Source organism: Pogoniulus pusillus, chromosome 1, assembly GCF_015220805.1.
Source record: "Pogoniulus pusillus isolate bPogPus1 chromosome 1, bPogPus1.pri, whole genome shotgun sequence".
In the NCBI taxonomy this organism is placed as follows: Eukaryota; Metazoa; Chordata; class Aves; order Piciformes; family Lybiidae; genus Pogoniulus; species Pogoniulus pusillus.
The window spans coordinates 32424283-32450634 of record NC_087264.1 but is presented as its reverse complement, the minus strand read 5'-3'; the positions used below and the strand labels follow the sequence as shown (position 1 = coordinate 32450634).

The following is a 26352-nucleotide window of genomic DNA, read 5'->3' as shown; positions in this document are numbered from 1 at the left end:
CTCACCCACGAGTACTGCAGCCTTGTGAGCAAGTCTGCTGTGACACTGTACCTACCCAGGAGTACTAGCAAAGTGAGGGACGAGGACAAGCAGCTCATCTGATGGACTTTCTGCTGGTAAGTTGAAGTTATCTTTCCTTTTGTCATGCCTTGCACCTTAGCATTTGGACTGGTTACTTCAGAACTTCTTTTGCTTCACAGAGTACATGGTCTGGGGTGGGGGGGAAGGAACTTGCAGTAACAATCCAATTAGGGGAGGCTTATTATCAATGTGGAATTGTTTTGTGAAATGACCTCTCCAGTGGTGAGCAAATGTTGGCTCTGGAAAATGAAGTGGAAAGTTTTGCTGTTGTTGTCATTTGGCTGCATCATGTTTGGGTAGAGGCTCTTGTACTGCCTCAAGTTATTATCAGTAGTACTTGTGAATGAGGATTGGGAAGTGAAGATGTGAACCTCTGGACTAAAACCTGTGTTTGAGCAGCTAACTCTGAAGAGGACTTTCTTCACTTTTCTGGTATTTACTTATAGCTGGGTTTTACCCTATAAAAAGTCTAGGATGTATCTGTGAGAGCAGCACTTACTTAAAAGTTTTTTCCTTTCCATTTTGATCCTTTGTTTTTCCATGCCTCAAAATATTACTTGAAGCATTTCCTCTGCTAGAACTTAGGATTTAATAACTACATGGAGGCTTTAAAGATCAGGCTAATTCTGCCTGACAAACCTGGTGGCCTTCTATGAACAGGTCACAACAGTAATAGATGAGTGGCAGCAACTGATGTCATTTACCTGGACTTGAGCATGGCCTTTGACACTCTCCTGCACCATATCCTGGTGTCCAAGCTGGTGAAACATGAGTTTGATGGGTGGACCACGAGGTGGATAAAGAACTGGCTTGATGGCTGCACCCAAAGAGTGGCTGTCAGTGGGGCCATGTCCAGGTGGAGGCCAGTGACAAGCAGAGTCCATCAGGGATCAGTCCTGGTCAGGATCTTTGTAAGTGACATGGACAGAGGCATTGAGTGCACCCACAGCAAGTCTGCTGAGGGATGCTGACACACTGGAGCATGCCCAGAGAAGGACCACTGGGTTGATCAGAGGGCTGGAGTGCCTCTCCTATGAGGACAGACTGAAAGAGTTGGGGCTCTTCAATCTGCAGAACAGGAGGCTCCCAGGTGACCTTCTTGGGGCCTTCCAGTATCTGAAGGGGGCCTACAAAAAAAGCTGGGGAAGAACTTTTTAGAATATCAGGTAGTAACAGGACTAGAGAGAATAGAACAAAGCTAGAGCTAGGCAGATTCAGACTGGATGTTCTTCACCATGAGAGTGAGGTTGAGGCCCCATCCCTGAAGGTGTTTAAGGCCAGGCTGAATGAGGCTCTGGCCAGCCTGATCTAGGGTAGGGTGTCCCTGCCCATGGCATGGGGGCTGGAACTAGATGATCCTTGTGATGCCTTCCAACCCTGACTGATTCTACAATTATTTTTTGGTGACTTAATTTCTTCTCCAAACTAGTGGCGAGAGTCTTTCTTACATTGCTTTTTCTATTGGAGGGAAAAACAAGCAAGAGCCAAATAAATTGCTTCCTACTCTGTGTAAGTTGCTTCCTGTTTTGTGTGAGTAAGAAGCAAATGGGACCAGGTATTTAGATGCTAAGGCACATCTTCAGGAGAATGTATTGGACTAAATGGAGATACTTTTTAATAAGGTAAGAGGGGGTGCACTTAATAGAAAGGGCATATAGAGACTCTGACTGTGGCTAATGTGCATAAAAAATTCAGCCTGTCAGATCCTCACTTTTCTAATTCAGTAATCTAAATAATTTATTTGACATTTTAGCTCAAGATGACCTTTCTTGGGAAAAAATTACTGTTTTAAACTTTTAGCAAGTGCAACCACTGCAGAGGATTGCTGTCGAAGTCTGCATTTTCCCCAATGAGTAAAGGTTAATCTTGTACAGCTCAAACACATTTCTGACCCTTTTAAACATGATCATCCCACCCCCAAAAAAAAGTCATTTAATTCCTTTTTTTTAAACTATAATTTCAGTTATGTTGCAATATTTGTGTTAAACAACCTTTATCCCCTCATCCCCTTTCATCTCTGCTGCTCAGGAGCAGTTTCCTATGCATTCAGACAGATTTAGGCAAAGGACTTGTTTTGAATGAGGAAAGGCACTGCTCTACCAAATGTTTCTTGGAAGGAAAGCTCCATCAATCAAGTGAAAATACACGGTAGATTAATAGGTGAGTAGGTTAAAACAGCCACTAGTAATAGCAAGAAAATGACTGTCCAGAGGTTCACAGTTCCCAGCTTGGTCACTTGACTCAAGTAATCAGCCTCAGAGCTATGCCACAAAAAATGATCGTGTCTGTCCCTGGATTCTCTTCCTCTAACTAAACAATCCCATATTTTGCAGAGGGCATTTCAGTGGTTCTACTAAAGGACATTTACTGTAATTTTCCTTTGCTGTTTCTGATAATTTATCTGACTTTCAGACAGGTCACTAAAAAAATCTTTCAATGTAAGGATTAATATACCCCGAATTGTACATAATAAAGGCCATAATTCTCCCAGGGTGCTCAGGTGACTTTATAGGGGTTTATTATTTATTATTGAAAATGGGAATTTGCTGGAATGGCTGAAATACCACAGAGGCTTCAGAGTCTGTGCAAAAGCAGCTGTGCAGCTGCCAGCGAGGAGAGGTTCTAAGTAACTTAGCTATCAAAAAAAAAAAAAGATGGCCAGCTGTGCTGATACTACTTATAGAATCATGCAATTGCTTCAGCTGGAAAAGACCTCCAAGATCACTGACTTTGACCATCATCCATCCCCCCTGCTGTGGGCGGAGCAGTTGAAGCTATATGATCCTTGATTTCCCTTCCAGCCCTCACATCCTAAGATTGCCATGGCCATTAAGTCACGTCCCAAGTGCTATGTCCACACATTTCACAGTATCATCAAAGTTGGAAGAGACCTCACAGATCATCAAGTCCAACCCTTTACCACAGAGCTCAAGGCTAGACCATGGCACCAAGTGCCACGTCCAACCTTGCCTTGAACAGCCCCAGGGACGGCGACTCCACCACCTCCCCAGGCAGCCCATTCCAGTGTCCAATGACTCTCTCAGTGAAGAACTTTCTCCTCACCTCAAGCCTAAATCTCCCCTGGCACAGCCTGAGGCTGTGTCCTCTCGTTCTGGTGCTGGCCACCTGAGAGAAGAGAGCAACCTCCTCCTGGCTACAACCTCCCCTCAGGTAGTTGTAGACAGCAATAAGGTCACCCCTGAGCCTCCTCTTCTCCAGGCTAAACAATCCCAGCTCCCTAAGCCTCTCCTCGTAGGGCTGTGCTCAAGGCCTCTCCCCAGCCTCGTCGCCCTTCTCTGGACACGCTCAAGCATCTCAATGTCCCTCCTAAACTGGGGGGCCCAGAACTGGACACAGTACTCAAGGTGTGGTCTAACCAGTGCAGAGTACAGGGGCAGAATGACCTCCCTGCTCCTGCCGACCACACCATTCCTGATGCAGGCCAGGATGCCACTGGCTCTCTTGGCCACCTGGGCACACTGTTGGCTCATGTTCATTTCCTGCACACCCCTGGTGATGATGACTTCTCCATCTCCCTGGGAAAACTGTTCCAATGCCTGAGCACCCTTTCAGTAAATGAATTTTCTTTAGTGCCCAACCTAAACTTCCCCTGGCATAGTTTCAGACCATGTCCTCTCATTCTACTCCTGAAAATAGGTGGAGGAAAAACTGCAGGGTCTAGTGTTGTCTTCAATTTGGTTTTTGATCCTTATTATTTTTTCCTTTCTAATATGCATCACTTCTTTGGGTCCAGATCATTGTGTTACCTTTTGGAGTGCAGCTGGGAGAATTTCAGTGTAGTCAGCAGAAAGTAACTGCAAGTTTGGTATAAGAGGAGAAGCAGCAAACTCATTACTGCTGTAATATTCTCTTCTTGTGCCTCCACCAATGCCAGTTAGTGCTTTCTTTTCTGCTGTGCCAGTGGGGGTTTGATCTGTACACCCACACACACCAGTCAAAAATTCCTACGAAGACAGGGAGCTCATTGATCAGTGAAGATGATGCTCCTAAGGCATTTCAGCAGCTTTAAAAGGAAACCTAAGTGTAATCAGCCTTTAAAAGGCTTTCAGTATCATTAACTCTTAATTAACAATAGTGTGATTATCTGCCTTGCAGATAGTGTTAGAATTGCAGGTGCAGCTTAGTTTGCAAGAGTTTATTATATCAGATGTGATACTACATGGATAACTCTGCTTCACTTCCAGGGACAGCTTGTCACAAGAAGTGACACAGCTCTTTCTGGTGCCACATAGGGATAAAAACAGTGAGCCCTTCCTTTCTTGAAACCCACTTAAAGCATGGAAATCCAACATGCACTGCTCTTCCCCCTATTCCACTTGACAAAACACCCCAGCACAGTACGGAGTGAGTTTAGAATAGCTTTAGGTGACTCATTCACAATTGGAGGCTTGCATGCAGATGATGTCTAAGGTCCCTTCCAAGCTAAGCCGTTCCATGATTCCCTGTGCATAAATTACAGTTGCTCCATTAAGCAGTAGACGGGAACTGGGCTCAGGTGGGATCTACCTATATTCACTTAAGCTAAAGTAGCCAGTAAGCATGCCTTACAGGAGATGACTCAGAGTTACTGGGAAGGCAGCATTTTATGCACTGCTTGTATTTTTCTATCAGACTTGGCTTTTTGCAGCTCTCAGCCCTCTCACTCGGATGACCAGAGAGCAGAACATTGCTTGGTGAAACGCTGCAGGGCCATAGTCTGTGCAATTAATGAAGGGATATATTGCACCACATTTCTGAGGTGTGGATGGGTTTCCACTTTGTGCAAAATGAGAAATGTCTTGGCAAAATAGGAGCAGTAAAACTCACAACAGCATTAGGCGGTGACTGGTCCACTGTTAAACCTCTCCAGCAGAGAAAAGCTTCTCTTCCATAGCTCCTTATTGTCTAACTACCACAAGCCAAGATGTCACAAAGTACTGCTTTGGCAACCTCAATATTTGTTGTTTTTCTTAGAACTGTTGAAAATGCACTGATTTGGGTTAAATTAATTGAAGAATTCAAAGTTGGACATGCTGGAAATGTGAACTAAGAGGAAAAACTTTTTTCAGCATCTGTTGGTCTCTCATCCAAAGAAACTAGCAACAAGAAATGAGTTGAAGTTGTGCAAATAGAGGTTTAAATTGGACATGGGGAGAAATGTCTTCTAGTGAGAGTGATTAGGGGTTGGAACAGGTTGCCCAGGGAGGTGGTGGAGTCACCATCCCTGGAGGTGTTCAGGAAGCACCTGTTGTGCTTCAGGAGATGGTTTAGTGGTCATGGCAGTTGGGTTACAGTTAGACTTAATGGTCTGAAAGGTCCAGCCTCAGTGATTCTCTGAAAACAGAATTGTAAGCAGTAAGCTGCACACTGCCATATTCTGGAGGATAAATCTTACAAAGAGCAACTGAGGGAGGTGGGGATGGTTAGTTTGAAGAAGATGAGGCTAAGGGGAGACCTCATCACTGTATGCAACTACCTGAAAGGAGGCTGTGGAGAGATTGGTGCTGGTCTCTTCTTATGGGTAATTGGAGATGGAACAAGAGGGAGGGGCCTCAAGCTGCACCAGGGGAGGCTTAGCCTGGACACTAGGGGAAAATCTGTCATAGTAAGAATGGCCAAACATTGGAAAGGGCTGCTTTGGGAGGTGGTGGATTTGCCAATCCTGGATGTGTTTAAAGGTTATTTGGATGTGGTGCTTGGGGATATGTTTGGGGGTGATGCTGTTCTAGCAGTGGGGTTAAACTAGATGACCCTTAGAGGTCTCTTCCAACCCCTAAATTTCTGTGATTCTGTGTGAACTATGTAGAGTAGGGTCAGCAGTTGGAATTGATCCCAAGGGTCTTTTCCAATGTGAATAATTCTATGATACATATTTCATTTGTGTCTGCAATGACTGCAAAGCCAGTGACTCTGAAAGAGCTCCGGTGTGCTGACACTAGGGCAAGGGGAATCTTTCTCAAAACTGGCAGGGAGGTTAGTCTGGATCATCTCTGCAGATCTCTTCCAACCCTTAATATTCTGTGAAAGACACTTCTGGGTGTTCCTTTCTCCAGTTCACTTAGCTGTGCAGCCAAACGAGGGTCACAGAACACTGGAGCAGGCTGCTCAAGGGGGCTATGGAGTCTCCCTCTGTGGTGATATTCAAAACCTACTGGGATGCATTTTTGTGTAGTCTGGTATAGGTGATCCTGCTCTGCAGGGGGATTGGACTAGGTGGTCTTTTCAGGTCCTTTCCAGCCCCTGTGATTCTGTATTGAGAAGGATGGCATTACTCCTCATGTTCATTGCCAACATGCAATGAACATACAGAATTCTCCCCTGACCAACCACACACTGCTTGGGTCCCTTTTCCCCTCCTGAAAGCAGTTAATGAGAAATGCTGATAAAGCCATTCACCAAATCAAGGAGCAGGAAAAAAGCATTACCAGGTGGCATACATGAACTCATGAGAAGGAAACTAACAAATATATTTCTTCCCATTGCATAAAAGGGCTTCCTCAAATGTGCCTGTGCCTTTAGGAGATCCATCAGAACAAATCAAACCTGGAGGAATTTTTCTTGCCCACTGATGCTGCTTTGCATGAACTTCTGGTAGGAAATTAGTTTTCTCCCTCGGGTTTGTTGGGCCTGCATAGCAGGGCAAGATACAGTTGTGATTGTAACAAGGGCAGCATGTTTCTGAGCAGCCATGAAAATCTCTGTTGTTCCTTGAGTACGGGGCAGAGATGTGACCTTACATTTCTGGGCTCGAAGGTCTCGTGTGAAGGACTGTAGAGTTCACACAATAGGTTGTTATCTGCTGCTCCCCAGCTCCTTTGGTAAGGTCAAGAAGCTGCTTGTAAATACACAGTATGATTTCCTACAAAGGCAACTCGTTCTTTATCCCAGAGTGGCACTGTGACACGCAAAGGTCACTCTTGGTGACCAGCAAAAGAGCTGTTACTTAAGATGGTGAAAAGCAAAACTGGTTTCCCAATGCAGCTGGGAGAAGGCTAGAACCAAGATCTCCGTATTTCCCAGACATCAGGTGTGTTCAGGGTCTTAGTCTGCTGGTGAATTCCAAAGGTGCAGTTTGAGCTACTTGGTTATTAAAAATGTGGTTCTTTGGTAAAATGGATCAAGGGGATAGGGATTCAAAAACTGCGTCAGATCCAAGTTCATCTTGTGCCTGTTTCCTCTAATGTGAAAATGCAACAAATACAATGGTGAGATAAGATAAAAGGTAATGTGAGACAAGATAATATAAGCCAACAGGAGATAACTAAGATATGGAATGCACTGATGATAAGTTTCTCCTCCAAGTAGCAGAGGAACCTACAAGAAAAGGTGCTATGCTAGACCTGGTCCTGACCAACAAGGTGGGGGCTGGTGAGTGAAGTGAAGCTGAAGGGTAGCCTTGGCTGCAGTGACCATTCAATCGTAAAGCTTAAGATCATCAAGGAGATTGCATAGCAAACTCGCTGCTCTGGACTTCAGAAGAGCAGAATTCACCCTCTTCAGGGACCTCCTTGGCAGGGTGCCATGGGAAAAGGTTCTGGAAGGAAAGGGATCCCAGGAAAGCTGGTCAATGTTCAAGGATCATTCCTCCAGCCCCAGCAGCAATGCATCCCAAAAAAGAGGGAGGCAGGGAAGAATGCCAGGAGGCCTGCATGGATGGATAGAGAGCTCCTGGACACACTTAGATGTGAGAAGAAAGCCTACAGAGAGTGAAAGCAAGGACAGGGAACCTGGAACAAATACAAAGAAATTGTCTGTGCCAGCAGAGCTCAGGTTAGGAAAGCTAAAGCACAGCTAGAATTTAATCTGGCTAGGGACATTAAGGGAAACAAGAAGAACTTCTTCAGGTATATAGGTGAGAAAAGGAGGACTAGGGAGAATGTGGGACCCTTCCAGAAGGGAAGTGGAGAGCTGGTGACAAAGGATATGGATAAGGTTGAAGTGTTCAATGACTTCTTTGTCTCAGTCTTCAATGGCAAGGACTCCAACCACTATGTCCAAGTCCCAGAAGGCAAAAGTAAGGACTGGGAGTAGGAAGATCTGCCCACTATAATTGAAGATCATGTTCGTGAGCACCTAAGGAATCTGAACTTGCACAAGTCCATGGGGCCTGACAAGATCCACCCACAGATCCTGAGGGAACTGGCAGATGAAGTTTCTAAACCACTGTCCATCATATCTGTGAATCATTGAGCACTTTCTGCTCCTGACCTGTGATGAGTGATAGTGGTTGCTGTCTGTTTTTTGAGGGTTGTTTTTGTTATGACCATCACAACTTGAAACATTAACCTCAAGCCCTGCCTGAAAGTTATTTACAAGATATTTACATCTCTGTTATGCTGGTCTCAAAAAAAACCAGTTTTGCAGCAGAAGACTGAGTTGCACTTCTGTATATGAAAGGGGAAAAAAGTTCCTTATTTCTACAGCACGTTTAAGTTCAGTTCATACTGGCAGCAGTATGAAGTAACTAGAGCTGCTGGCTTCCAGGTAGGCTCTGTGAAAGAAATCTGGTGGCCTTCAGCCAATTTTTTCTGCCAAATATATGTTCCTTTTTTGTGGAACACGTACCAGGTTTAGGTACTCATTGGCATCCTTCTTGGAAATCTCTTTGTGGCACAGGATTGGAAAGAGCTGGAATCTAATAATACCTGAATGGGCTTCCTCTGTTTCTAGCCATCCAGACAGGACTATGTGTGTGAAAGGTGCAAGCAACACAGTACAGAAGATTTCGTTCCTACAGGAAGGCTGGAAAGGGACTTTTTGCAAGAGTGTCTACTGACAGGGCAAGGGGAGGTGGACTTAAATTGAAGGAGAATATGTTTAGATTGGATCTTGGGAAGAAATCGTTCACTAGGAGGGAGGCAAGACTCTGGAATGGATTGTCCAGAGATGTTTTGAATGCTCCCTCCCTGAAGATGTTCAAGGCCAGGTTGGGTGGGGTCTTGAGTAACCTGAGCTAGTTGAGAGGTATCCCTGCCCATGGTAGGGACATTGGAGTAGATGATCTCTAAGTTTTTTTTTCCCAGCCTAGGCCAATCTATGATTCCCCAAGGATATTGACCTGGCCCTTTTCAAAGCTACACAGCTTTCAAGTTTGTTTTTTTTCTGTTGTGTGCTGTCTACATATAAGGCCTTGTGTTCAAACATAGCTGCTCTGCTGGAAATGTTTCATTCTCTCCCTGGAATTATTATTTTGTTATCTCCCTGTCATTGCCAGACCTTTCTTACATCATGGAAGAGTGTGGTGTGATATGTAGCATCCTATGGAGTTAGTGTTGAGGCTGAAGTAACATTTTTTGCTTAAAATTCTCTTCCAAGAAAAGAAAGATAAGAGAAAAATATCTTGGTATAGGTTCAGATGTTCAGTTCTGGGCACCTCATTACAAGAGGCATGTGAAGGTGCTGGAGAAAGTGCAGAGGAGGGCAACATAGCAGGGGAAGCACCTGGAGAATAAATCTGATGAGGAGCAACTGAAGGAGCTGGGGATGGTTAGTTTGAAACAGAAGAGGCTGAGGGCAGGTGCCATGGCTGTCTACAGCTACCTGAAAGGGCATTGTGGAGAGGTTGGTGCTGGTCTCTTCTCAAGCATCATTAATGATAGATCAAGAGGGAATTGCCTCAAGCTGTGACTGGTTTAGACCAGGAAACATTTTTTCAAGGAAAGAGTGATCAGGCATTGGAATGGGCTGCCCAGGGGGGTGGTGGAGTCCCCAGCCCTGAATATGTTTAAAAGTTATATGAGTGTGATGCTTGGGTATATGGTTTAGGGTGCACCTTGTAGAATAGGGATATCTGTTGGATTTGGTAATCCTGGGTGCCCTTCCAACTGGAATATTTCTGTGATGTCTGAATGGACTTTTGTGCTGCTTCAATGAATTATTCACTAATTTATTTGTAATCAGACTATCCCATCTGCGCTTGAATGGGTAATCCAATAGGTGAGGAAAACCACAGAGACAGAAGTTTGCTTTCCAACTTGTTACAGCAGGTCAGGGGCCAAAAATGAGAATCTTCACATGGTTCACCTGCAACTGAGAAGGCTGCTGGGCTTTCAAATGTCACTAAACCCACTTCCAATGCATCAGTAAAATAGCTTTCACCTACATCTACCTGATGTTAACTCACTTCCTTTGCACTCTCCTGGGTGGGGAAAGAAATGCAGCAAGGTGACAGTTTGCAGGCAGGTTTTGCAGTTGACAAAAGAGGAAAAATTGGGGGGGGGGGAAGTAATAGAAAAAAGGAGAAAACCCCAGCATCCCCAAACCCTGCTACCACCATTTTCTTTCCTGTTTTTTTTTGATCCCCATCTTTTTTTCAATGCCTGCCCGATTTGATCTGAGCAGAGCAATCGCCTTCAGAATATCGGTAAGCGAAAATTTCCAACCACAAATTGCAGCAAGCCCAAGACAGTTCTGAAAAAGCTTCACTGGGCAACTCGTGGAGGTGCTCTGCCCAAACCTGAGCTGTGGGGTGTTTGCAGCGCATTTCCCCTGGGGGGGTGGGGGGGAAGCCAAAAGAGGGAGAAAAAAAGAGCAAGCGTTTGGCAACAGGGAACCAAACTGAAGAAATCAACCGAAGTTCTGACACCTCTTTGGAGAAGAGAGTTTTCACCTGAGGGTGAGAGTGTTTTGTGACCCTAATTGCTGTTCTTCATAAAGAAATGCCAGTATTTCTGGTCCATGCTGCAAGCTGCTTCTCCTCAGCACAGCTCTCTTCCCTCCCTCCCTCTCCCCCTCCCCACTGGTCCCATTTAGCTTAAAAACCAATTCATTGTGCTTTGCTGGTTTATTTTATTTCTCCAGCCAGCAAACCTTCCTGGCATTCTGTAAATGTTTTCTTGCTGTCATACTCCGCAGACGATTTTCTTCCTATTTTTGGAGGCCTGAATCTGCCTTTGGTCACACTATTTGCTCCTCTATGGTCACCTCTGAGAAGATTAACCCTTTCATTAAAAAAGCTTGGCCAGGGTCAAACTACCGCCTGGCTCTGGACTCTTCCATCCCTTTGATCTCCCAGCTATGGAGAAATTATTAGCAAATTCTAAGCCTTCCCATGTGATTTGTTTTTGTAAATTTGTAGAAATTATTCCTAATCCTATTACGTGGCCCAGGGCAAACCTGCATTAAATATATGAGACTTTTTGTTATGTGGCAGATGGATAATAAAGGAATGCTGAATGCAGCCTGTTCCAAGTTATGGGAATCTGGACACTTCATCAGCATTCGCTTAATCCTCTGCCATGGCCTGCGCCTTTGATGAATGCTCTCATTTATGGCCACTGATGCCACTCACTTAATTTCAGAGAAGAAAAATAATACCTAGCTGTTAATGTGAATATTTGAGTTTATGGCTGCACAATGAATAATTGTGACATTATCAAGGGAACATCTCCTTATACATTATTCACTTGTATAGACCACATTAACCGGCGAGAGGAAACTTGCACTTTTGCGTCTTCCATCTTCTTGGGAAGGTAGGCACCAGGCAGACAAAAGTCAGTGTCTTAACCCAAATTCTAGCTGACAGTCCGTATCAGCCCTCACTATATTTTCCTCATTGTGGTGCCAATCTCCTATCTCACCAATGACATTTTTTCAAAGAAAGAGTGGATTTCCTAGAGACTCTACCCCATGCAACTTCCATGGCTTTTTATTCAATAGGAAAATGTATCCCTCCTTTTTTTTAACCTTTTTTTTTTGGGGAGGGGTGGGGGTGTGGAGGGGTGGGTTTAATGCTGCTGCCATGTACTATGGCTGTAAATTTCAGCTGAAAATTAAGACAGCACAGAGTTTTCATTCCTGCTTTATCAAAAAATAGGCTTCCCCCTTTTGGTGATGTTCTTTTTCGTGCTGTCAAGAATAAAAATTCATGAATAATTAAAAAAAAAATCAAACTTCATTTTAAAGAAAATCTGCAGATTTTTCTCATCTTTTGCACTGAGAGTCACAAATACTGAGGTGTGGAAGACATAGTTACTTGTATAGAAATCTGCTTTATTTGAGCTAGGTGGGAGGTTATTTTAAGGGTATTTAGACTCTATCTTCAGGTTCCCTTATTTTACTAGAGAGGGAGAGGAAATATGCTTACATCCCTACTGTAAATATCAGCGGTTTTAATTGGAAATACTTCCACATTTTAAAGTATTTATTTACTATTCTGACTGCAGAGCAATATTTAAGAGTAGGAGTTTGTTATGCATGTGTGGTTTGTTGTTTTGTTTCTTTTAATCCTCCTTTTTCTGCAAAGCATAGTAATTTTAGTTGGTATCTAATGGTGCTAAGATTCTAAAAGTAGAACCCTGCTGTCTCTTTTTTTGGTTTGCATGTATAAAATTCAGAAGTAAATTGAAGTTCTGGTAAATCATCAGTGCAAAGAATGTGTTTGGAGTTGAGTAAACTGTAGTTAAAAATAAAAACAAACAACAACAAACAAAACAAACAGAGGGGGAAAAACAAAAACAACCCCAAAGTTCTTTTCCTCGTGGGAGTTTTCACATTCTGCAACTAATTTGCTGCCACCAACTCAAATGTTCAGCACAAATGAAAAGATATGGTTTGGTTATATAGAGCACACTCAGTGATCACTGCTTTGGAATGTAGTGCAGCAGCCTATCACCATACCCTGCACTGGTTGCTCCAAAATGTGTCTAAGTAGGAGTCCTGTATAGAGAAGTTGCTTCAGCTATTTGCTTCCATACCATCACCTAATTTAATGCGCTCCCTGCAAAGGGCTTCTGCACACTGGGTTGGCTTCGTATGTGCTGTATGTAGCTAGGTGCCTGTCAGCACCCATGACATTATCAAAATGAAAGTTTTCCTCTGGAAAAATAGATTGTAATACCTTCTGCAATGTGTCTAGACATATATAATGATTCCAAGATCTACTTTTTGGAGCAGGAAGGAATGCAAACTGTTCTGTGATTGTAAAATGATAGGATGATGAAAGATTACAGCTTAATTGGGGAGGGCAAGATGTGGCCTTTATTTAACATCCTAATGTGTTGAGCTAAATTCTTCTCACCTGCTTACTGATTTCAGATACTGCTTTTTGTTTTCCCTTGATAATCCCTAATCTAAACATTTCTGCAGAGTCACATTATTATTTCCAAAATATTCTATTTCCTGTTACCCAAAGCATTTGGTCAAGAAAAAAAGACAATGAAAGCAAGGTCTTTATTCACAAAAGTAGAAGGCAAGAGTACAAAGCCCCTCAGGAGTCGGTCAGATATTCCAATCCATCTTTCGATGCAGATCTACATAACTCCAGTTGGATATTTTGCCTGGAATAAATAGCCCCCAAGACTGACCTCCTCCTGAAAATGATGGTATAGACCATGGTAGAAATTTTAATGAGGGAAATGTAAACTGAAACCCAGAAATGAAGGCAAAAAAAAAAAAATTGCACATGGATGGAATTTAAATAGTCTGGGTTTTCTTTTTGGTTTAATATAGAAATAAATACTCAGATTGTTAGATCTGGTGTTTAGGTGCTGGGCTTCATCTTGGGTGAGAGTTTATGTGCTGGGTTTCAGCTTGGATGTTTAGATTCGTTCCTTGGTGTAAGTAATGGGCAGTTAAGGAAATCCAGATTGCATCTACTTTTGGAACATCTTCCAAAGCTATGAGGTTTGAAATACGGAGCTGATATGGACTGGAGGGGTTGTTCACTGTGTCTTTTAAAGCTCTTCTTCCATGGTCTGTTAGAAGCTGCTTCAATGACTCTAAACAAAGCCCCTGGCAAATGTAGCCCTACTGTAAACCAATTAATTATTTTCTTATCTGGAATGAGAAGGTAATGAAAGCAAGCTGGTGGTGTAGCCCAGATTTTGCAGTCAGAGGAGCTTATTTAAGTATAAAGTATAATAAGAAGGAAGGGTAAGCTGCAGAAGCAAGACTGACCTCACCAGCCAAGACCCCACCAGTACTAGGCAGGGAGGGAAATGCACAAAAAGGTCTCCTCTCCACCACTCTGGGTTCTGCAGAATAAACCTGCAAAACCAGAGATTGAAAAGAATCCTTTTACTGGAGAGCAAGGCACACTCACTGCTTCTTTATCATGAGCCTGTTATGCAGCATGATTGTCTCTGAAGCATATATCATGTATGATAAATTATACTTTGCTGTAGTATTGCCTTGCTCAGAGCTTTCTTAGTATATTTTAGCAATATTTACAAATAGTTTGAGTGTCACAACAATACACCCACTGCTCAAGCTCCCATCCTCTTATTGCCCTAAAAGAGTTGTAATAAAGGATCCCACTTTTAAGTGTTATGGAAGTATTCTTTTCAGGAATGAAAAAAAAAAAACAATTGGGAGAAAAATCCTTAAAATTTGTATCCAAATCATTTTGCAGTCACATCTGTCACAGGAAAGAAGGGGGGAAAAAAACCAAACAACTACAAAAAAAACCCAACCAGTAACAGCCACAATCTGTCTTGTCTAAGAGGAATGATCTGGTCCTGTGACATTTCCTTTTGTCCCATGTAAGCAGTTAATTTACTCATAAGGCTCCAAACTAAACTACTGCCACTCTTTAAAAAAAAAAAAAGAAATAAATACAAAAGAGAGTTGAGTTGATTTAATTTGAGTTGTGCTGCTGGGGAGAACAGCAGCCTGCCTTTTTCCATCTGGGCTAAACTCCTATCCTGTACAACAAGCGTTAAATTCTGCTGCCTGTGACGCGAGTGTAAAGCTGGTGTAATTCCACTGCCACTGAAGGAACCGTTCAAATCTACATCAATTTAAAAGAAGGAAGAACCAGACCTTCCCCTGAGTATTTGCAAATCACTCCAATATATTAATGAATACTTCTCTTGCATCCAACTTTATGTTTTTAAGACCTTCCTTAGGGAAGGTAAGAGAGGCATTCAAAAAACAAGCTAAGCCTTTCCCCCTCTCCCCCCTTTTTTTCCCTATCCACCTTTATCTTTATTTGTTATTTCTAATCGAATGTGGAATATGCTTGCTATATTTGTCAGTCACAAGGGCCTGTTTCACCCACTGGCATCAATGAGTGACACGAGGGTGAATTTAGCTTAGTTAGCTTTGTTCTAGCAGGTTACTAGAGCTGTCGATCCGCACCACTTAGGTCTTGACAGAAACATAATCATGTTATATGGGTATATAGAGAAGAAGTAGTTAAAGTATATTAGAAAACATATACACTCAAGTGGGTCATTTTTTTTTCAGCCTGAGAAAGCAAGGCACAAGCTGAAGTCTGTTCCTCTAGCTGGAGCTTGCCGTTCTTTGGTGAGCCGAAAAGAAAGCAGGGTGTAATCTAGAGAACTCCTGCTCCACCTCCTAAAGACGCTATCCTGTTTTCTGCTGAAATGCAGCTATAGGCTCGGTGACTTCTTGAACCCTTTCTCTCGTCCTGAAAGTAGTGCTTGTGAAAAGAAAAGCCTGAACACCCAGACCACACCAGTGTCAGGATCTCCAGGCTGACACTGCCAATATGCATTACGCTCTGGCTGCATTTTTAGCATAGCAGTTGAGGATAATAGAGTCAGGTGAAACCTGAACTCCTTTACCCCACCGTCAGAACCCTTCCAAGCACCAGCCTGCACTTTCGTATTAATAGCAATCCTTACACCTCGACAAATAAACCTTTTTATCAGCTTGTAGCCTGTTTAAAAGCCTGGAATGCGTTTTCAAATATGCCTAAGCTGTACCATCCTGGATGGAGAAGTATTTTAACCACCATCCTCACCTTTAGTTTGATTTTTGGTTGGGTTTTGTTTGGTTTTTTTTACCTTTTCAGTTTCCCACTCAGTGCAAATTAGTTTGAATTTTGGACTTGAATTCTTTTGGCTCTCTGTTTTGTTGCCTTTCTACTGCAAAACTCATGTCATAGAAACACAGAATGGTTTGGGCTATCTATGCAGAGCTTACAATGACTTCATTTTTTGCTTTCTGGCAAAAAGCAAGTAAAGTCCTCTAGCAGATGTTTTGGTTTACAAGTAGGCTTTCATGAGGCCAGCAGAACCTTCAGAAGCAAATAGCCCTTACATTTAGTAAGTGAATCCCAGGATGCAGTGTTTGTTCTACAAAGCAGGCTGGGATGGAAGGGAACTTGTGAGTGCCTGTTTAGTATTAAATTTTCAATCTTGAATGTGATTCGTATTTGTTTTATCTCTGAATTTAGCACGTTTGATATACGGTTATAGCCTAATAAAATGTAACCATAAATACCACATTTGTATTCAATTTCAGAGCTCTCCTTCCCTCCCTCACACCAGCAGCAAGGGGTGTGAGCTCCTCTCAGGGTTTACTTGTAAGTAATCTGGTTAAATACAGGGTTCCTGAGGCACTGATGATAGAGAGAGGCACAGAAAGCACAGTGAGATTCAAGCCCTCAGATGTGTCTCCTTGGCTGAGTGGGAGCAGACGGATCTGATTTTTGCGAAAGCAATGCCTGGGCTGATTTTTGCAAAAGCCATGCCTAACCTGTTTTTGTTTTTTGCAATAAACATATTTACCATCTCTTTAGGGATTACCTTTTTTATTATTGTTTTCAAGGAAATAATTTCAGCGCTTCCCAATCGTTGAAGTGACATTTCCCTTGCATGTTTCTAAATCTGATATGCGGGGGGGAAGAATTAAATATTTCCCATTCTAATCTTTTTATTTAGAATAGAAAAGCTAGGTGTAATCTAGGAGATGAAATATGATATCTTTATTAAAGTGGCACATCCTAGCTCTATTACACTTCCAGCTCTGCCAGTATATCCATTAATGAATCCATTTTTCAGCCTTTTAACAATTGCCTGTATTCATACCGGAGTGAAACTTGGCACTCAGGTTTATAGCCCAGGAGCAATTTATGCTGCTATTTACAAATGTCTCTTGATATTCATTAAAAAAAAAAAAAAAGATTTTGCTATTAAATGCTTGAAAACCATTCAGTTATTTAAAATGCAAGTGGGAATGCTATTAAAAAGAGCACTGTTGCTGACTGCCCTGAGAGTCCCATGCTCTAGTCCAATAGCATTTCAGCAGGATGAAGTTTATCATATCAAACTGTTTTTGAATGAGTTGGAAGTTATGAGATGAGGCATTTTTATTTTTGAGATCAGAGTTTCAATGTCCCTGAGAGAGCTTATTTGATTTATCATTTAGCTAATACATGCTTTTAAAAATGGAGCATGGCCTCATAATGCTCCAAAGGGCCTCATCCTCAGGTGAATATCAAGCTTTGTTAAAAGGAAAACCCAAACAACCTGACTATGAATCTATGTAATGCAGTTGATTTTTGCTTTCAGTACTGAACCTATTACTCTGTCATGTTTGCTTTATTTGTGTCTTTAAGATAAATCATTTTACCCATGTATGCCATTTTACCTGAGAAAAGAGAGCACATCTAGCCTGAGTCCAGTCCTGTCTTCCACTACCTGAATGTACATTTTCAGTGACTTACTTCCAAGAAACTTTTGCTTCTTTGGTTTGTGCACAATCGTTCCTGTTTGCTCTTTAGATAAAAGGTTGGCTCTTTTGAAATGAAAATAACTATCACCATTTTATCCTGGAAAAATAAAAGGAGGAAAGGATTTATACTCAAGTGATGGGAGCCAACAACTTTGTGCTGTTTGACAACAGCTGAGAGGCTACCCTGGACTCACTATAAATACCTTAATCATTTGAGTAAAGGTGGAAACACAGCACCTACAAACCACTGACATAAAACCTCGTTATAAATAAAGATCTCTTCCCACTTCCTCTTCTAAATTCCTTTTTGGACAATAAATAAGATGTAGGAACTTTAATAACTCTTTCTCGGACCTGGCTTCTTAATTTTGTGTAAACTGCTGCATCACTGAAGAAAATCACAGAACATGAGAGGCCAGAAGGGACTTCCAGAGATTGAGTCCAACCTCCCTGCCAAAGCAGGATTGTTGGGGTTTGGGTAGTGCTGAGTGATCTGAAATAAGAAAGCAAGAAGGGTAACACTAGGACACAGAGAAGGATGTGAGATAAGGAGTGCACCTTCAAGGAAAACAACCTTGAAGAAGTTGTTGGAGAAGCTGCAAAGTTAGCTGAGTGGGCTAAGAGGGCCAGGCAGTCAACTTTGCTTCTAAGGCATATGGGCAGCCCATATTCTGCTATGTAACCTATCAGAGTTATACACATTGTATTGGCACTCTATATAAACATTGCTTTTAGCTGCAATAAAGGTTCAAATTGTGTGTCGTATTGGTGTCTCGGCATCATTCCAGTCCCTGCATGATCTAGGCAACCCCTGCACAGGATCACCCAGGATAGTGGCCCAAGCTTTCAAATCCATTTAAAACGTTGGAAAGAAAAGAAAGCCAAAACTGAGCACTCTTTATATCTTCAGATCATTCCAGATTTAGAGGGCTCACAAAACCCCCCATCAAGCTCCAGATTCCTAGAGTAGATTTCATTGTTCAGTTTTGCAGCTGCTTCTCCTCACTTGTGAAAAGTGTAGAAAGTGGTTTTGGTTTGGTGGTTTTGGGGTTTTTTTTCCCTCTTCTTTTTGAGTCTGTACTTTTCACTTCTGCAAACCTGGTTTTTAGTCTTGGGTTCTGGGAAGAAGGGGAGGAAAAAAAAAATCTCAAACTGAAAATCAGAGGCTATTTAAAATACAATAAAGCAGAAAAATGTGATCAATTGTAAGAAGTATTTCTGTGAAGCCTGAACAAAGTGGGAATCTGAATTGCAGCCCCGAGTATTTAAATAAGCTATTACAAAAGGAGTGCTAGGAACCATTATATTGCATGATTTCTTGTGAATAATAGAAATGCTCTCTATCAGGTATTTTTACTTAAATGGAATAAATGTTTGAGAGAGATGGTGTTCATCCATTGTAACCTTTCACGCCACGACTCTTGGTATTGTTATAACTTCATCTATTAAAAAATATGCTTTCAAGCTATTTAAAACAAAAAAAAAAAAAAAGAAGGGAATACTCTCAAACTTGGGAAGAAGTGGAGTTTTTAACCACCATACATTAGTATCTCCATCTTTTGGTAGTGTGTCATTTATGCTTTAATGACATCAGGGTAGAATTTCAGCATTCTTATACTGCAAATGCCTGTCATATACAAACAACATTATGGCACTTTTCCTATAATCTGCCTGTAGTAGTGCTGTTATTTAATGGTGTGCTTTTATATTTGCTCAAGGAAGTTTCTTAAGGATAAGCGTGGCTACCTCATACACTAGTCCTGGGCCTAGCAAATCACAGAACCTTAGAGGTTGGAAGGGACTTCTGCAGGTCATCCACTTCAAGCCTCCTGCCAAAGGAGGATATTTGTACACATTGATCAGATTTCCTTTCAGCCTTCTCTTCTCCAGACTAACCAACCTCAGGGCTCTCAGTCTTTCTTCACAGGGGAGATGCTCAAGTGCCCCCATCCTCCTCATGGTTCTCCGCTGGACTCTCTGCAGCAGGTGCCTGTCTCGCTTCAACTGGGGAGCCCAAAAATGGACACAGTTTTGAGCTGGAGGTGTTCAGCCTGAAGAAGAGGAAACTTAGAGGGGACCTTATCACTCTCTACAACTACCTGAAGAGAAGCTGTAGTCAGGTGAGGTTCAGACTCTTCTCCCAAGCAACTTGGGACAAGAGGACATGGTCTCATTAGGCCTTGCTGGAATCATAGCATTGCCAGCATTGCACTCCAGAATGAAATGCCTTTTGGGCCACCGATATGGTTAGACGGTCGTGCTCTCCTTTATTCCCATCTTACAGTGACTTTTATGCTCACTTGGAAGAGGCATGCAGAGCTTACTTGGTTCAAGATTGGTACATGTGGAAAGTACAGATTGGTCCAGGGTTATTTGTGAGGTACGGATAGGTTATCATTATGATAACCACCTGTAGAGTCCTTCCCCTGCAGCTGGCAGAACCTGCCTCCTGCAGCTGCAGGTTGCCCCCCCATGCCTCCAAGATGGACTCAAGGACACTCTGCAGCGCGGGTTTGCTCATTCTTATCAGTTCATGTCCTGTTAGCAAGAAATCCTTCCACACAGAATCATGGTTTGAGTTGGAAAGAAGTTTTAAGGTTATTCAGTCCAACCCTCCTGTAGTGAACAGGAACGTCTTGAACTGAGGTGAGCAGGCTTTCATCTCTAGTTAGGATAGTCCTGATCTAGAATCACTGAAGTAGAAAGAAGTGTCATGTTTACGACCCGAATCAAAGCAGGAGCAGTCTCTGGGACCCAGATCATCAGACCTCCCGGAACTTCTGGCTGCTGGGGCACGCTGTTGTGCTGGGTTTGCACAGTTTGCATTTAGGAACTTGCATCTGTTATCTGGGCTTGATTCTAGCTGGCACCCACAACCCAGTCTTTGTCCTAGTAACAATCAAATTAAGGCTTCTCTTAGATTTTTAGAGTTAGGAAGTCTGTCTCATGTCAGCACACCTGCAGGAGAGCTGTTGCCTTGAATTTGGCTGAGTGGAGATCAGCCAAGAAACAAAATGTGTGCAAATATATGAGGGGTGGGTGGGGCCAATCTCTTCTCAGTGGTCAGCAGCAATAAGAAAAGGAGCAACAGCTACAAACTGCAACAGAGAAGGTTTCACCTCAACATGAGAAGAAACCTCTTTACATTGAGGGTGCCAGAGCCCTAGAACAGGCTGCCCAGAGAGGTTGTGAGGTCTCCTCTGGAGACTTTCAAACGCACCTGGGTGCATTCCTGTGTGGACTAGCTTGGGTGATCCTGCCTTGGTTGGACTGAATGATTTCTGGAGGTGCCTTCCATCCTCTAAGGTGCTGTGATTCTGTGAAAAGGAAGCAATGAATATGTTTGTTTCCAAACACGTGGACAGATACTACAAACCATGCATGCTGGTGGTGCCTGCAGCAAGACTACCTGAAATGGCAGCAACATTGCATATTGAGATAGAAAATATTTGATTTGGTGAGATCTGTGATCCCAAACACACAGCTGCTTCCTGTCCCTGCAGTGCGCCCAATGCTTATGACTTGACGAATAAATCTTTGGTTTACTCGGTGTAATTCCTTCTAAAGGCAGAAATACCTGCAATGTCTTTTGGATGGAAAATAGACCAGCAGAAGGAAGTGTTGGTTTCTGTGTTTTGCTAGTGAGAAGGGAAGAAAAATACAGAGTCTCTCTTTCTAGTAGTGAGCATTTCATTTAGAACGTTATTTCCTGATGTAGGATAGAAGTTTATTGGCTTTAATACCAAATCACACCTATGAAAGTGTTTGTAACACTGAGTGAGGGTTAAAATTTTGTGTTCTGTTTTCTCTTCTGTATTCTCTCCAGTCTCTGTTTGCATGTTCTTTTGACTAGTTATGAATTTCCTCCCTGAAACCACAAGCAAACTGGCTTTGCAGATAAACAGGAGATGCATTCTCCTGCCTCACATAATAGGGGAGAGATCCTCTTCAAAAAGTACTCAAATAATAGCTCACCAGGAGAATAAAAAGGATTCATTACCATTAAAACCTGCAATACAGGACTTATTCTTTTTAAGATGCAGAAAGAAATAAAAACAAACTGAAAATGCTGGAATTGAGGTTGCCTGGATGCACAAAGAGGGTTAGGGACACAGTGAAGCCTGAGAACTGGAGGACAGGGGATCAGACCACATCGCATCCCTTAATAATGACATCAGTTTCACATCCAATAATGTTGTAGCTTATTTAACTCCAGTGGACCAAGCTTTCAAATCCAGTTAAATACATCCTTGGTATTCCTTTGGGAATGACACAGCACTGTCTTGGTAAAACAGAGCCCTTTTAATTCTGCTGACTTCTGTCACAGTCGGTATCCACCACTTTGAGGCCACTTTTGGTGTCAGCTGTGGGAGTTCCTGTCAGAGAACCACAGAATGTTAGGGATTGGAAGGGACCTCCAGAGATCATCCAATCCAGCCCCCACTGCCAGAGCATGATCACCCAGGGCAGGTCACTCAGGAACACACTCAGGTGGGTTTGGAAAGCCTCCTGTGAAGGAGACTCCACAATCTCTCTGGGCAGCCTGTTGCAGTGCTCCATCACCCTCACAGTAAATGATGTTAGCTACACAAATATCTGCTCCCAACTCGAGCCTGCAGCCCATCAGCTGTGCTCTGTAGGCTCCTCTATTCTTCAAAGTGAGTCTTGAAGCTGTGGCTTTGGCTTGCCATTAATTGGGAGTATTAACTGAGGTAGGTTTCCACAGGTTGTAGAGTAATTGGTTTTCCTACAGCAGCAGATGATAACGCACTAGCTAGCATCCAAAAACCTCTCTTGTTCCTCATGTAGATGAACTCTCATAATGTGATTCAAGTGCAAGTCTGCCACTGTGAGAAATGATTTTATATGTATTTGGAAGAAGATGAAGCTTGTTCAGAGGAAGTAGATGCCTGAGCTGAGATACTGTGATTCTGATTTGATGGCACTTAGGAGCGGCAACTAATAGCGACCCATGCAACAAAGGCAGCAGCAGTTTTAATCCATTTGAATTCCCATTTTACCTTCAAATGTCATTAATGGCCTTTGAATTGAAGCAGGTGGGATACTCAGGTGAAGAGGAGACCTTCAGCTAACCTGCCTTGTGCAACACACACCTGTGTGTGTATTTGTAACCGAAAAGTCTCTCTTGTTTTGCTGCCAAGGCAGGCACAGAATGTCAGGACAATCTTAATTTATCCATTAAAAATGTAGGCCCATATTTAAGAGTCATCAGCAATAAAGGAAAATATACTGAATCATTTCAAGTGCATGCTAATCATTTAATGTAATAAATGGAGCAACTCTAATTATCTCCCGAGGAAATGATTTCACACTAAAACAATGGAAATGGAGAGGTTACTTTGGGAGCATTATACACAGCTGAAAATTACTCATGTGAATCTCGAGGATATTTCAAACAAATAGAAAGGATTGCTGCTGCCTTTTCAGTAATCATTTAATGCTACCAGAGAAACACTAAACGATGCTAAAGATATTTAGCAATTCACACTCAGCCAGTGAGGCTTTTGTGGGTACCAGGCACTGCTCCTTTCCACTGAGGCCCCGCTTAGCACAAGATCAATGCCAGAACTACAGGTTTGTGATGCAGAAGAGTTGAACAGGGAAACAAATAGAAAGGAAAAAAAAAGGAATTTATTTGTCTTTTTAAATTTGTTAATTCCAGCCCACATCAGAACTTTCGGATTTGAGCCTTTCCCTTGAGCCCTCTGGGATATTTTTATTTTTAAAAGGACAAATACAAATATTTCTGATTTATTTTTTGTTTTGGGTTTTGGTTTAGTTTTCTTCCTCCTCCTTCCTCCCCCCCCCCCCCCCCCCCAACTAATTTTCATGAGAGCTTTTTTTGGAAATTCAGCACTTTTTTTTTTTTGAGCTAACAAAGAAGAAGATGAAAAACGAACTTCTGAATCAGATGTAGGAATTTCTTAGGGAGTGGGGGTTAAAACTGAGTTTAATGATTCAGTCCATTCCCTCCAAGGGAGCTGATTTCACTGCGAGCTAAAATGTTTTGTTAAATTATGTACTTCAGCTGCTTGGGTGTTATGTCTCTTGGAGAAGCACATGAAATGAGCACTATCCTCCTAGGCATTTTAAAAACACATCCACATTACATAGAATACATATACAGTGGTTGAGCATGCAGTCTTTTTAAACTAGATAACAAAATGATTTTGACTTGTTTTAAAATCTCTTTCTTTCTCTTTTTTTTCGCCTTAAATGGCTCTAAAACTAAAAGATAGATAATGTGGACTGGAAGATTTTCCTCCCTTGCTTTCAGTTTCGTAGGAAGCAGCAGCACATAGGTACTTTCCTTTGTGCAGGAACCACATCAAACGCCAGGAAAAATACATCTGTTTTGGCTAGGCGTTTAGCAGCGTGCTTGCCAGAACCATCAATTTGTCTTTATTAATACATCAAGCGCCGTTTGTTTCAGATGTTTGTCCATTCCCCTGCCATGTTACTACGGATCTGATTAGCTTCTCCTTATTGCTAGGTTTGGGGAAGATAGGAGGGAAGGCAGCTCTCCCGTGTAGGGAGAGGCATGACCCAGTTCAAGACAAATTAGCGCAGGCTGATTCTAAAAGCATAAACAACTTTTGGAAGGTCTGTGTTTGTTCTGCAGCCGGCAGTGAGTGCTTCAGGAGAGAGCTGGCAGTTGTGTTTTATCGTAAGGTTACTGCTTGTCCTCCACCAGAAAACAATTGTTAGCAGCTATGAACTTAATTGGAATCAACTGCAGCAGTCTTTACAGGAATTTACCCCGATGGCTGCCATTCAGAGCTGGCTTACCATAATATTCTCTGTGGAATAGCTGACCACAGGATTCTCATTCACAAACAGCCAGGTTAAACAGTTAAATGCTAGCAAATCCTGCATAGCCCTGTGGGAAATTTCACTTTAATCCCGAACTTATAAGAGGACAATCAAAGCCCAAAGCCTGGGTAACAAATCTGATCCTCTGTTGCAATCTGCGTCCTCATGGGAAGGAGAGAGATGCTCCCTGTACAAGCCCGAGATGGATAAATACCTAAATGATGAGATAGATGGGGAATGCAGAAGAAGCGTCTGGCTTCAGCCATTCGCTTCCAATTTCACATTACATTGTGAAAGGCAATTCTTGTGCAGCTCGGGAACAGCCAGTCCTGATTACTAGAAGTTGAAGTGTGGCTTAAGGAATGATTAATGACAGTGTCAGGAGAAAACAAAGCACAATGAGAGTTATCTCTAATCCACCTGCTTGCAGATGCTATAGTAAGGGAATGAAAATGGCCCCGGCGAGCCCTGATAATAAAAAAAATCAAAATAGAAAGGTGCAAAGCTGTAGATATGTATTAATCTGATATATAAAAACTAGGTCTTAGCTTGAATAAAGCATTAGGCATGAATGGAGCCCCCATAGGTGATAGATATTAGAGCATAGTGGACTTCACATTGTCTGTATTTTTTAAATCAAACAGAACCGTTCCCTTCAGTATTGCCTTTGACATTAATAGGTTGGTATTTGAAAAGTCACAGTTCACTAGATGAGCAGGCTTGTGAGTTCAAGCTCATTAAACAAAACCTCTTTTTGTTGTTGTTTCAGAGGCAGGCGCTAGAGCGGCGCCACACCGCCACCTTGTGGCCACGCCGTGCAACAGCTGCCGCGGCGCCTCGGCTGGTCCCGGCTCCAAACCGGCTACCGTCGGACAGAGCGTAATTGTAACATCTCCTTTCTTTTCCAAATGCAAGCAGCTTACAGGCTCCTTCGGAGAGCTCAACACCTCTGAAAGGCATCCAGGCCGTTGCAAAGGCTCCTCGGTTGGTGTTGCAGCCATTCCAAGTCGCCTTGCTCTGATTGAAGACTGCAGCGGTTGAAGTTGTAAGGGAGTCCCTGATCACAGCTATGACTGAATATGCACATCACAGTAGGTTCCTTCAGCTGGATTGCAGCTGCTCAGCTTCTCTGCCTTCCCGCTCTATCTGTCTTCCTAAACTCCACGTCCGCTGGGAAATGTTGCAAAAGCTGCGTGGTGAGCTGAGCCCTGGGCAGAGTCCGCACACGGAGCTCTGAGACAGCCTCTCTCACTGCTCAGAGACGCTCTGTGGTGATCAGCAGACAGGGAATGTCTGGCCAGATGCTGAACAGTGACAGTCTGCTGCCTGATATAAACTGTGGTGCTCACACAGGAGCCACTTGCTTGTTCTGTAGGTTTTACCTAGATTCCACCCCGTTCTAAAGAAGATCCCACTCTGTCTTTCCATGATGTGGAATTGTTGCAAATCAAGCAAGACTTCCTAAAAGACTGACACTACAGGATCACAGGATGTTAGGGGTTGGAAGAGACCTCCATAGATCGTGGAGTCCAACCACCCTGCCAGAGCAGGACCATAGAATCCAGATGAGATTGCACAGGAATACATCCAGAAAGGGCTGGAAAGGCTCCAGAGAAAGAGGCTCCACAACCTCTCTGGGCAGCCTGTGCCAGTGCTCTGGGACCCTTACAGTCAAGAAGTTCTTCCTCATGTTGAGGTGCAACTTCCTGTGCTGCAGGTTCCATCCATTGCCCCTTGTGCTACCCCAGGGCACAAGTGAGCAGAGGTTGTCCCTGTCCCTCCCTTCCTGACCCCCAGCCCTCAGATATTTATAGACATTGATCAGATCCCCTCTCAGTCTTCTATCCAGAATCTAAAGGTTTTTACCCTTGCTGAGACACAGGACCTCCCTATCATAGAATCATAGAATCAACCAGGCTGGAAGAGACCTCCAAGATCATCCAGTCCAACCTATCACCCAGCCCTAACCAATCAACTAGACCATGGCACTAAGTGCCTCATTCAGTCTTTTCTTGA

At 42.8% G+C, this 26352-nt stretch overlaps 1 long non-coding RNA gene across 1 annotated transcript; it reads left to right on the top strand.

The window, feature by feature from the left end:
• Positions 1-38: 38 nt before the first annotated feature.
• LOC135180735 (uncharacterized) lies at positions 39-25763 on the top strand. The gene is made up of 2 exons (XR_010304545.1): positions 39-116; positions 25106-25763. It is a non-coding gene; the product is annotated as an uncharacterized LOC135180735 (long non-coding RNA).
• The last annotated feature ends 589 nt before the right edge of the window (positions 25764-26352 follow it).